Below are 14,025 nucleotides of genomic sequence, written 5' to 3' on the forward strand. Positions count from 1 at the left end.
AGCCAGGATACCCTCCTAGGGTTAGTTGTGCAATAGGTTCCAAAATTGCCATCAATATGTTTTGGTACCATCATAATTTATGAGGATGAGGAGCAAATAGTTTGTAAATGACACAAAAACCCCAAGATGACAACATAGGACCATAATACATATGATGCACGGAAGAAAACAGGGCTGATTGCAGAGGCCCCCTGACTTTTTGCACCCATTTTTCACCTTTTGGTGGTGTTTTTCTGACTCTGATGGTGCCCTGGGTACTGCTAACCAGTCCCAGGGCCTGTGCTCTGTGTAAAATCAGTATGCAAATTAGGCTAATTATAATTGGCTATATCATCCTGACTGTAAGTCCCTAGTATATGGTAGGGCATGTAGGTTTAGGGACCCCAGCATAGATAATGCACCAATAGATGCAATGCTGAGGTGCCCAGTGTCATTTTAAAGGCAGGCCTGCCTTGCTGGCTGCTTTTAAACTAAAGTTATATGCAAATTCAACTTTAACAGTACTTCCAAAGTCTTAAACTACCTTATGTTTACATATAAATCACCCCTAAGGTGCACCCTCTGTGCCCCTAGTGCTTGGTGCCACGTAACTATAAGCAGGGACCTTATAAAAATTGTTTTATAAGCCCTGGTGAAGTAAAACAGCCAAATTAGTTTTTCCCTCATTGTAGTGAATGGCCTCCATAGGCTAGAATATGGAGACTTTATTTTAATTTATAAAGTCCCCTTAAGTGTCAGATACCTCATGTTTGGTATCAAATTAATTGTTATAATACATCCAACAACTTACAATTGGATTTAATATAACTTGTTCAGGTAAAGAGTTTTAAACTTTCCCTAAAAAGTTGCCAACTTCAGCCCTGTAGTGCTTTGCTCTTATTGGCCAGCCTCTGGCAGCCAGGCCAGGCTGCCTTGATGAGGTGTGAAGTAGCCTGGGCTGAACAAGACAAAGGAATGTGCCTGTGGGAGGAGATCTTTCCTCAGCAGATGGAGAAGCAGGAAGGGGGAGGGCTGCCAAACTAGTCTTCAAAGGCAGGGAAGGACATTTGGAGCAGCCCAGCACCTCCCACACATCCTGCAAACCCAATTAGGTGCCCCCTGATTAGATTAGGAGAGGGCAGGAGAAGGGTGTGTTTAAGATTTGTAGCCACATGAGTGGGTGGGCTCAGCCAGATGTGACCTCCAAAAATCAGTTACAGCCATGATGGATTTTTGAGGAATGTTGCTCCCTGTGACTGATTTATTGCCACACTTCCCAGGAAGTGGTCATCACAGGGGAAAGGACCCTGCACCTGATTAGAGAAACAGGACCCCCTGTTTTTCACCCAGGAGCAAGGATAAATATTGCTATACCCCCCTCAGATTTTTACCAGATTCCAACAAGGAAGAACTACAGAAGAAGAAGGACTGTCCTGCTGGACCCCTGACCTGCACCTAGACACTTTACTCTGGAGGACTGGACGAGCTGCACACTTGGGCTTCACCACAAGAAGGACTTTGCCTGGCTTCAAATGGTTCAAGGAGGGATTCCATGTTTGCTAAAGGCGGAAAATTACTAACCAGAGTCCCCTGCACCAACTCCTAAAGAAACTGACCAGCTGACCAGTGTCCAGTGGCCAATTTGGAGTTTGCACCAAGTGCATTCTGAGAGTTGTAGTCCGCACCCTCAAAGAGCATATCAGAGCTTCCGGTACTTTGGGGCTAGCCCTGGACCTCAAAGGAACCTAAAAATCACATCTGGAAGAAGATCCAGAAGTTTGGAAAACTTTTGGAAAAAAGCTCTATAAAAGGACCGACCCGCCGCGGCAACTCTAACTGGCTTGCCTCAAACGCGACTCGGCCTGACTTGCAGGTACGTCCCAGTGAAGAAATTCTCAGAAAAAGTGACTTAGATTGAACGTAGAAAGTTGACTGGGATCTCCCAGGCTGTGTATTCAAAGAGGGCTCCAGGGACGTCCGATGAAGATTCAGGTTTGCCCCGGTCGAAGGGTTTTCACCTAAAAAAAATGACTAAGTCCGAAGGTAAAAATCCCCACTGAGGGCTCCTGCGACGCAAATTTGAGGAAGAGTTTCCTGTGTTTTATTTAATTACTGTTTTTTTATATTTGAATGCTTTGCGATTTGTCTCTTCAGTTAAGCCTTGTCGCTCGTTGCCAAGCTACCAAGGGTTGACCTAGGTTTAATTGACCTAACTGGACCTAAGTGGAGGTTAGTGGCCTATTGCTAAGTATAGGTACTTACCTGCCCTTACCAATAACCCATTTTCCAACAATGCAATTATACTTAAAATTGTTAATAAAACAATTACCAATAGTGTGGGTCAATGGATTAAGGCAGTTCTGTGCTTGTAGCATCTGCAACATAATTATGAAGTTACTGCATTTTCCACATAATTTGTAAAGTGTGCATATTTCACCAAAAATATTGTTTCATTTTTCAAACAGATGAAAATTAAACTGTCAGGAAATATGCCAAATATTGTAGTTTTATTATTAATGTTTGGAAAACATAAAGCCGGCGAGACAGCTGTTCAGGCCAAATCCTGGCTTACGGTTAAATGAAGTGCAACGATATAAAAAGCAGATTTATGTGATTAAACTGTCACTGATTACAAAATACATTGAAAGTTAAGGTGACAGAATAAAACTTAGGACAGCCTCAACATTAATGTGTGAAATGGCCAAGGATTACAATGCTGTCTCAAAGCTTTCTAGTGGAATCTATGTCTTAATTTCCAAAAGAAAACATAGGGTCTGATTTAGATTTTGGAGGATGGGATGCTCACAAATGTGACATATATATCCTATGGCACTTGTAATAGTGTGGACGAGATATCTGCCACACTTTTGATAGAGTAACCTATTGTCTGAACTCAAAATCAGGCCCTTTATTGGTATTTGCCTGATATAGTTAAGTTAACAAATAAAAATGTTCAACTTTAATGCAAGATCCTGAAGAGTGCCTGGAACGTTTGTTGAGCCCAGAGGCACTCCACTTTTTTATGAGAGAGGCATAGGTTTGAATAATTTATTATTTGTACACTGGCATCAATCAGAGAGAAATGAACATACCCATGGCACTGTAGTCTCATCTCTTTTATTCACTATGGAGGGCTAAGCAGCGTATCAATATCTCTTGTAAATGCAGCTGAGAGGCCACATAGAAGTGTTTGGAGGGCTGTTCCTTCAGTGATATACAGAGCATCGTTTAGCACTAAGAGGGAGGCATTTTGTGGATGGAATCCTGAGGGTAAGGGGCCACCAGGTTAGATTTGCAGTGAGAACATGCAGGCAGGCACTTTTCCTCTAGCACAAGGAAAACTTTTGTAGTTATTCAGCTTATAATTATAAACTCAGAAGTGTTTTGATAATGTCTCTCAGAGGCCACTGGAATGATTTGATTCTGTGGGTGCTGCCTTTTCCGTGTAATAATAGGTTTGCTGCATTTGCCGCAAAATCCATGATCTGCCACATAATTTGCAGATTTTGATAAAAAATATTGTTTCCACCTCAAGTAGATTAGAGGTTAATAAAACCATGGCGACTTGTGCCTCCGCACAAGGGAGTGCCCTTTACAACTGGTCATCTTTCAATAGCTGATTGCTGTATATGGGTGTTAAACGGGTAATAATAATGTTTGTTCAGACAGTGTTAACATATGTAAAAATGACAAAATAGTGAGGTAACACAATTGTTAACGCAAATGTATTAATTATTAGAAATTATTAATGAACGTTTATGTATTTTGAGTAATGAATAATGTAGAAAATGAATAATGTAGAAAATAATGTGCACGTTTGAAATTGTAACCTCAGAGAATGGCCACCAGAATTCACGAGAAGAACTAAGAAGATAACTTATATGCAAATAAAGAAAATATATTAAAATAATGTAGTAACGTGACATATTGAAGGATTTAACCTGTGTTTTATTAATTGTAGGCCTTAACTTAGCGAATGTCTTGGCCTAATCTTACCAGGCCTCATGCAGAAATTGTATTTCTAGCGTTTAATGAAATGTGCTGACAAAATGAACTAACCGTGAACTGCTCATTGTTTAATAAAGTTTTGCTTAGCTGAAAATTCTACATGAACCAAGGAACAGGAGATGATGAAACTAGAAATGTAACGATTAGTGTGTAAAGCGCGCTGGATGTACTTTCCCAGGACTCGAACAATAAGGACACTGACTGTAGAGGAAGATGCAACATTTTTGATACCTGATGAGCCAGATGATGAGAACATCGTATATTGAACCACTCAATGACATGAGAACTTGGAATTCATAGATTTGGAATAGTAAGATTATTGGATAAAGTAATAACAGGTGACCAATTGACCAATTAGAAATTAGGGGCTAGTCTGGGTGACTTTAATATAACAACGTGACAGAGGAAAGAGAATACAGAGGTTAGGGGAGAATAACAACGTGACAGAGGAAAGAGAATACAGAGGTTATGGGAGAGTGTTGCGAGAGCAGACATTATATCGAAATTGAGTTACTACAGAGGTGACTCGAGATTCTGTCATTGGGCTCGAACTCTCTGACTGAGAGCCTGATGCGATGCTGATCGACTGATGACCTGAGGACGAAGACTGATTCTGTTGCTGACCCATACCGTAGATAGGTAGATATGACAATGTGACTGTATTGCATGTTATGCCTTTCCTTTCTGGGTACCAACTGCGCTGTCTAGATAGTATTCTTAGTTTAGATGTTTTTCTCCAAATTCATGTTTTCAAAATTGTTTTTTGCATGATGCCCCATGTGCTAATGCCAATCTGGGTTAGATAAGGCTTCTCTTACATGACGGGTTTGACAAAAGTTACAAGACAATGACTGACGGACAATTCTGCTGAACTTATGCCATTAATTGGGTTATTGGGAGTGATCTTCTTATTGATTTGTGCTAATGTTCTAGAATGGATCTTGATGCAAGCTTTGATTAGATTATGTTCATGGCATCTCTTGACTAATTGATTGCTGATTTTAAAGAAATTGAATTGAGTTTTAAACTAATCTCATGACATAGTATTGTAATCAAAAGGGCAATAAAACTACTAAAACGTACATCAAGGCATGGTTATTCATGACTGGAAAGTCATGGTGTGAAGGTTAATATTGGTATGATTAACTGTTAAATGCTTTGTCTAAATGTTATAGAAGTGTTCATTGATTATTATGTACATTGGTCACATATGACTCAAAAGGTAGGATAGGCTAGGATACTCCATATGAATCAAAAGGTTCATCGACCTATACTCGTCACCTTGTAAGTTTACTTATTAAGGACCGACACGCTAACAGTTTTTGGTAGCAGCTCGATGGTTACTTTCTTTGGAGAACTAGTTATGTGGTGACTAGTGATTATGGTAGTGGTTTGAGTTAGGTTAATTATTCATTACTATTGAGATTAAGATTTTTGTTTTTTGAAATGGCAATTGTAGGAAGAATGATGTTTCCTTAAGCCCAGAAATGACTTTCCCAGATCCTGGCTCCTGCTAGTTGTGTTGGGTATGTTCATGGCGATCTAGTGATAGCGTTTGAGATAGGTTGCGCTTGCACAGCTTATGCAAATTGCAGGTGAATTGTGGCGTATGTGAGGTAGGTAGGGAGTCTGCGTGCTCCAGATGAGGTTTTAGTAGGAGTGTGCGTACTTTGCAGTATGAGAGTAGGGAAGTCATCAAACTTTACATGTGTGTGGTACTTTATGCTAAAAAATTGTCAACGTGGTTGTTGATGTACGGGCCCTGCGTGGTCTAAGACTCCAAAGTATACTGACAAGTGTAGGAGACACTTGGTTATATGTTGTAATCTGTTTGGTTTAGTAGGTTGATCGGGCAAGGTCAACAAGTTGGTGTGTGAGTCAAAAGTGAGAAAGGAAAAAGTTAGACTGAGATTTGGCACGTCCTATGTGCACCAGGACAGACCCATTGATCAGTTGATAGTACAATTTGCGGGTCGAATTTTGCTTGTGAATCTGCAAGACTAAGAAAGAGGAATAGCTGCATTAAAGAAAGTGCCATCAGTAGAAATCTGTAAGGTTTCTGAAGCGAATGTGTTACCCTTCCTGTAATAAACCAGCAGATTTGGTTTTGGTTTTTGGATTTGATTAGCGCTCGCAATATTTTGTATTAGTTTTGAGAGTTCTGAAGTTGAGGAGGACGAGCCACAAGACTTTGTCAGCCGCAGTTCGTGTGAGTGTAACGTCATGGAAGCCGCGCTGGGATAGGTTGGTTAGTGAGAACGCCGCGCACGGATTGGCAGCCGTCTGTGAGACACAGTTGGTTGAGTACACAGGTGAAGGGAATCCTGGGAGTAAAAGTCATTGCCTGATTTGAAATGAATAACACAACAGTAGCAAAATTGAGTTTTTCAAGGCATTTAAGAATGCCCTAATGGGAGATACATATATTAAAGTGACTGTAGGGGAGCCTACCTCACCAGAAAATTCTCCGGCTTACATTGTGATGGAGGAGCGAGGTGTCACGCCATGTCTTTGGTTAATGCAATGGTGCAAATTAACAAAGAAACAGAGAGCTTTAGCATTTCCTGAGCATAGAATGTTTAATTTGAGAATTTTGGATCAGTTACGAATGTCACTGTATGACACAAGACCACTTCCGAGACTAGCACAGTTTGAGGCATTGGCGGTTTGGGAGCTGATGGCAAGGCAACAGCAGGAGATAAAATTCCAAAGGAGAATAAGGAAGGTAGAGAAGTCTCTAGCGGAAGCGAGATGAGATTGGGAACATAAAAAAGTAGAGGGACAGTGACATTGCAGGATGTTAGGTTCTTTCCTGCTATTGCAGAGGAAGATGAGGCAGAAGAAAAAAGGGAGACCAGTTAAAGTGAGAAGAGTTTGTCTGGAGGTAAAAGGCGAAAAAGACTTCTATAGTAGAGGAAGACTCAGATGTCGAGGATCTTATTACACAAATACTGAGGGATCAACCTCCACCATATGCGGTGCATGAGGGGGACCCGAGTACTAGTTCTGCTCCAACAGCCCCGGCTCAGACAATGGGGACAGTGAGTCCAGTACAGGTTAATGGTGGCCAGACACGGAGTGTGATGCAGGGTGACCCTAGCATATTGACTACTTTGGTGGTCCAGGTGCAGTTGCATCCACCACCGATACAGACAATTTATCCTGAAGTACCGATTATTGAGACAACTTCGAACTTAGTGGTGCCCACGGAGCAAGTGGTTCCAAGACCATTTTTGGTCCAGACTGAGCCGACTCTGATATTGAGACCCCATGCACAGCCATAGGGTATGCCAAGATTTACACCAATGACAGGGACACATTCAGATTTGACTCCGGTAATGAATCAGAGTATGGGAGTTACTTTGCCACAGAATGCAGGTGCCAGAGCAGACCCAGATGCAAAATATCGCTACCGATTATGGTTGGTCCAGCAGTGCCATTGTTTGCGCAGAAGAAACCAATTACAGGAGAACAAGGTGAGATGTGTCAGAGTCTAGTAAGAAGGGGAATAAGTGAGCAGGTTCAGGTAGTCTCTTCCATGGGACAGACATTTGACAGATCGAGGTCCCTGATGGATCTTAGTCAATTGGTTGCACTTCCTGACACTATAAATTGTCCGAGTGGAGGTCAGAGCTTGAAGTTACTGACTCCACAGACTCCAAGTGCAGTGGTACAACAGGTACCGTCACTAAATGCAAGAAACATTACGTTGCAAGGATTGACAGCACAGCAGCTGAATGAATGTTTAGACAATTTGAAAACACCACAAATTACGTCTACAGGTGAAGAGCATATTGATCATGTAAGGGTGATTACGAAAGTAACTGAATTAGTTGAGGGATGATTTGGGGTAAATAAGTTAGAATCCTATACTGAAGCAGAATTGAGATACCTTTGTCCCAGAATTATGAGAGAGGTGGGCAAGGTGCATCAGAGATTGACAGATCTGGCAGAGAAACATGATATAGATATTGAGAAAACAAAGCACTTGAAAAGGAGCAATAGATTAGATTTCGAGGCAGAGGATTTTGAACACATGAGGTCAGCCCGAATGAAAGCGCATCTTAAAGAATTATTGCAGAGTGCTCAGATATGGGGAGCATTAGAAAAATGGGAAGGCAGATGGGCAAAGAAGAAGGATAAACAAAAACGAGATTCATAAGAAGGGTCTGGCGCTGTACAGAAAGATAAGGATCCAGTAAAGATTTTACCAATGAGAGAAATTCCAGGGGGGGCAGTTTGTTCATGTTCCTGGGCATAGGAGTGACATTCTGTCATTCACAAATGATTATCTAAAATTGCGGGAGAAACCGGTCGAGTGGTATCAGCAGACAGATAGATTTGTGAAACTTTAAAAATTTCTCTGGGAAGACCTGAATACCTTGTTGGAAATAGTGGTTCCAGCTGACTTGTGGGTCGAGTGTAAGAGAGCAGTAGATTGGCTGACAAAAGGAACAGGACTACAGGTGCACCATCACCTGAAGTAATGAAGCATTATTATAAGGTGATTGAGTTCCTGAAGATGAGAATTTTGACTAAAAATATTGATTGGCAGAGAATTGACCAGACAGTACAGGAGGTAAAAGAGTCAATACATGCGTACTATGAGAGGTTGTTAAAAGCGTTCAAGGAGTACAGTGGTAAGGAAGCAATCGAGCCGAAAGACATGTTGCACTTTGTGTTCAGATTAATGGAAGGACTGAGACCTGAAATAGGTCAGATGATTAAGATTCATTTGATTTGTTGGCAAGCGAATCCGATTGATGAGGTGTTGCAGTATGCAGAATACTGTACTGATGAAATTGAACTAAAGCAGGAAAAGTTGAAAGAGAAAGCGTTGGTGATACGGATCAAGGCAGCCCAGACAGGAGTACAGGGAACTTTTGTGCAGCACATATCACAACAACAGGGAACTGTTATGTTCCAGCCTCAGGTGAGAGGTAGGTGACGTGGAATTAATATGAACAGTGGTCCAGATTTGAATACTGTGGTGGTTCAAAATGATGTGCAAGGGATGAAGATGATGTTACCGTGTCACATTTGTTGGGCCGTGGGACATTGGACGCGGGAGTGTCCGAAGATGATGCAGGAAGGGATGGTTCAGCAGAATGGTGATGTCAATACATTGCAAAATTTAAGAATGCCCAGAATGTGAGGCCCTAATCCAAACTTTCAGGATAACATGAATCAGATGCAAACCTATGCAGCAGATGCAAGTGCCTCGGGCACAGATAATACAGTAACAACCAATGCAGCAGCAGGTCCCTATGGTACCTAGACAGCAAATGCAGATACCTCAAGCCCTGATGGAACAGCAATAGAAAATGCTTACTCAACAGGTCACGGGTCAGAGACAAGACAGAAATAGTGACACAGTGCACCAATTTCCACTTCACAGTGAGAATGAAATAAATGGTGAATGGATGAGCGATAGTTCAGATGAGGAGCCATGTGTGCTTGCAGTGTCCTTAGAAGTAGATCAGAAAATACCCTATGTTAAGGGGAAGGTGATGGGTCACAAGGTTTAATTCCTGGTAGACACAGGGGCTACACGCTCGACAGTAAGGAGTGCAGAAGTTCCAAATTTACCCCTTTTAAGGAGAGCGGTCCAGATAGTAGGAGTAGCAAACAAACATTTGACTAATCCAATTACAGATCCAGTGCACGTTGAGATTGGCAATTTTCAGAGACTGCACAAGATTGTAGTCTGTGATTCGACTCCAGTATCCCTACTGGGAAGAAAACTGATGTGTAAAACCAGGAGGCAAATTCACACTCCGTCTGCACCGATTGTGCGTCAAAAATTTTGATGCACATTCAGCGCAAACGTTGCCCCGTATTTAAACTTTGACGCCCGAGCCCGCGGATGACAAAATTCCGCTGTGTGAGTCATTTTTTGGATGCGGCAACCCGCCTTGCGTTAATCATATACAAGGTAGGCGTTCCCGTCCCAAAAATGGCTTAAACGGCTGTGCGTCGTATTTATGCTTTCAGGCAAAAATGACGCACGGCAGGGAGGCGGAGACGGAAAATGACGCACCGCCCGATTTGCGTCAAAAATTAACGCCTGGGTCAGGGCAGGCGTTAAAATGGGGCAAACACACCTGTATTTAATCAGAACACACAGAACAAACAGCAGAGAAGCAACAGGTAGCCATGGAGGTGATTCTAATCCAGTGTGCACGCAGACGCAGAGCCCAGCAGCAACAACAGCAGCTACAACAACACCAGCAGGGACCCCAAAGGCAGCGCAGAAGGCAGGAGAGGATATTCCACCCCAGAACCACCCTTCAGGGCCTCAGGGAACACGACATCATCCAGAGGTACCGGTTGACCTGGCAGGCCACTCAGCAGCTGCTGTGCAACATTGAAGCGCAGTTGGCCCCCACTTTGCTGACACCCGCACCATCCCAACAGAAACCAAGCTGCTTGCCGTACTTCATATGCTGGCAAGTGGCTCTTTCCAAACAACTGATGCCCTGGTTGGCGGAATATCACAACCATCATTCTCCGCCTTTTGCCCAAAGTACTGGATGCCATCATTGGACTGACACCCCACCACATCTGCTTCCCTAACACACTGCAGAAGCAGCAGGAAACAAAACAGGAGTGCTACCTCATCAGTGACTTCCCACACGTCCTTGGTGCAATCGACTGCACACATGTACGCCTTGTGCCACCTGCTGCAACTGAACACCTCTACTGCAACAGGAAGCACACACATTCCATCAACGTGCAGGCCATAGTCGAACATCGTGGCTAAATATCCTGGGAGTGTCCATGACTCATTCATCTTCCATCACTGAACACTTCCAGGATGGACGGTATGGCAATGGACTACTTGTTGGTAAGTACAAAAACCTACTTATATACACACTGCACAGCAACCCTCTAGGACACACAACACATACACCACAACAGCAACATGTGAACAGGAACATACTGAGGTCGTGACATTGCTAGCCATGTTTCTTAGGTAACCATTGAACCTGTCACACATTGGAAATTACTGTACAGCCTAATGTTAAGACGTCAAAGATCACAACGTGTGGAGTGGGTTGCCCAAATGTCACATTGCAAAATGTAAGTGTCCCAATGACCTTTACATTATTCCATTGCCTAAGTCTAAAGGTATGGTATGTCCAGGGTACATTGATATGAACGTGTTAACAACACTGTCAATTTTAACTGTGTATGGAACTATCATCTCACCCCCAGTGAAGACACACGGACACCTGTATCACAAGTCACAATGCTAGGGAGGGCACACTGTACTGCAAATCCCAAAACATACTGCTGACAAACGGTTAGCAGAAAAACACTCGTTCAGCCAAGGAAACAACACAATGCAGATGGTACATGACAGACAACACAAGACAACTACTGCCATGAAAGGTAATTTTAATAGGGCCAGCTACATCAACATGATCCCAATCATTTTCTCTTGCAGCTGATCAGCTGATCATGATCCAGCCATGGATTATGACACCATTTGGCAACCCAAGTACTGCTACAGAGCGTGCCTGCAACGACGCACATAGGAGGACACTCAGCATTGTCGAGAGGACCTTTGGCATCCTCAAGTCAAGGTTCCGGTGCCTCAACATCACTGGTGGTAGCCTCCTATATTCCCCAGAGATGGTCTGTAGGATCATCCTAACATGTGCAATATTGCACAACATTTGCATCAAAAGGAACATTCCCCTCCTGGAACAAGAGCCACACGTGCCTGAAGAGGAGGATGCTCGCCTGCAACATGGTGGGGAACTACAGAACACAGCCGCTGGTATACACAGGTGGCAACAGATCGTCAACAAAATCTTTTGAATATGATCAACTTCACCACTTTAGTTAACTAATTTAAATAAACACCTATTATAATCACCATATAATGGTCTGGCTATTTCTTTTTGCACACCTTCATCTCTACTTATCAGAATAAGAGTGTTGCCTCATGGAGCATTGCTGATATACTGAGTAGGACACTGAACATCCCAGAGCTAATGTGATGCCTAACATACAATGGTCACATACACACACACACTGTTAATGACATATATCATGTACATTTCTCCTTTGAAGGCCAATAGCAGAGGACCACAACTATTTCACACATACATGTTGAAACAAGGTCCAACGCAGCATATGGCACACAACTAAGACACCATCACTCAATAAGGGGAAAACAAGCCTCATACCTGAGGCAGTCAATGTGCTTTGGCATCAGTAACAGGAATGCCTGACCAGACCCTTGACAGCAGTAAGTCCAACTGCATCCAATATTTGCAAGGACTATCTGTGACCAGAGTCCCATAGAAGCAGAACATAGACAGCACAAGTGCCACACATATGAGCAGCATTGCAGACATGACATTCCATGTACATGTCAGCCCATTTCCTAACTCCTGACACACCCATGCACCTGGTCACAATCCACCTGTCGGAAGAGGTCCCTGGAATACTAAGACGTGTACCCTGATATTCCCTCCTCTACACACACAGACCAACATTAGCAAACCAGTGTGCTACACCATTTTTCTCTATGGTATGCCATTGTCATAGAACATCTGACTGCATGGAAGTCAGGTTAATTTATGTCTTCTAGTTTCAAAGCCCTTTTAGCACCTGTAGTTTGCTTCTCGTGAGAAAATGTCTGTTGGCCCTTAGAATGCAAGTCTCACCTACAGGACTGGTGAGAAACAGATGCAGCCCACATCTGTGATCACCTCCATGCACACCACCCATTTAAAAAAGCACTGCCCCTGCTGATGCCTGGAACAGCATAGGAGTTGCCATTATGTCAAATACATTGTTAATCATGGATACTAATTAAGCCATGTAACACAGCCACTGGGTTCATTTGTCACCTTCAAAAACACAGGACATACACAGTTTGACATGTCAGCTCTCCAGTTTGTACTCCAAACAGTCTTAGGGGGTCATTCTATCCCTGGCGGTCGGTGATAAAGCGGCGGCCAACCCGCCAACAGGCAGGCGGTCCAAAAAATGGAATTCTGACCCTGGCGGGAACCGCCAACACAGCCCGCCACATTAACACTCAGACCGCCACGGCGGGACCGACAAACAGCGTGGCGGTCACCGCCAACAGGCAGGCGGCAGACAATGTACCGCCCACCCTATCACAACACACCAATCCGCCACCTTTTCCGGGGCGGGAGCCCCGCCGATAAAAACACGGCGGAAACAGACTACGAACGGGAAAACGCTCACCTATACACACTCCACGAGGAAGGAGGACAGCATGGAGCCCGAATTACACATCCTACCGGCTATTGTCTACCTGCTCATCTACCAGGAGAGTACGAAAGCCGGCGCAGACGACAACGGTGAGTACTGCACCTACGACACAGGGGAGGGGGGATGAGGAAAGCTTACGGGCACACACATACGCGATACACCCACCCCCCAACCCACCCCCCCAATACCTACACACCAAAGCAGAGCAACAAGTCAGAGTGACACCCCCCAAACCCCCCAGAAGAATGCAAAGACATAATTCAAATGAAGTTTAAAATTTATGTATAAAATAGGTTCATTTAAGTCATGGTAAATATGCCATATGAAATATACAAAAGAAATAATGAACATAGTGCAATAAGTCCTGCACAGTCCGTTCAATATCCATAGTCCGTGGGCCAATGTGTACAAACACATGGGCAAAGCCCACACAGGAGACCGGAAAACATTGGAGAGAACACTGCTGGGGCATCAGATGAGAAAACAACAGGCACCTCAGGGGGAAGGGAATGGGGGGCACCTCAGCCACATGAGTCAGATCCACGAGGGGCCTCCATGCCCACTGTACCATCCTGGGGAGTGCAAAGCCACAGTCCATCAGATGGATAACCGACTCCACTGGTATTGGAGGAGGCATGGTGCCCAGAGTGCTTCGTGAACACCTGCTCGACACAGAACTGGCACTGTCAATGGACCAGCGTTGCTTGAGACGGCGGTGCCCAGCGGAGCGGTGCTTGAGAGGAAGGCCCCAGCGGAGCGGTGCTTGAGCAGGCGGTGCCA

Source organism: Pleurodeles waltl, chromosome 4_1 (assembly GCF_031143425.1).
Source record: "Pleurodeles waltl isolate 20211129_DDA chromosome 4_1, aPleWal1.hap1.20221129, whole genome shotgun sequence".
Taxonomy (NCBI): domain Eukaryota; kingdom Metazoa; phylum Chordata; class Amphibia; order Caudata; family Salamandridae; genus Pleurodeles; species Pleurodeles waltl.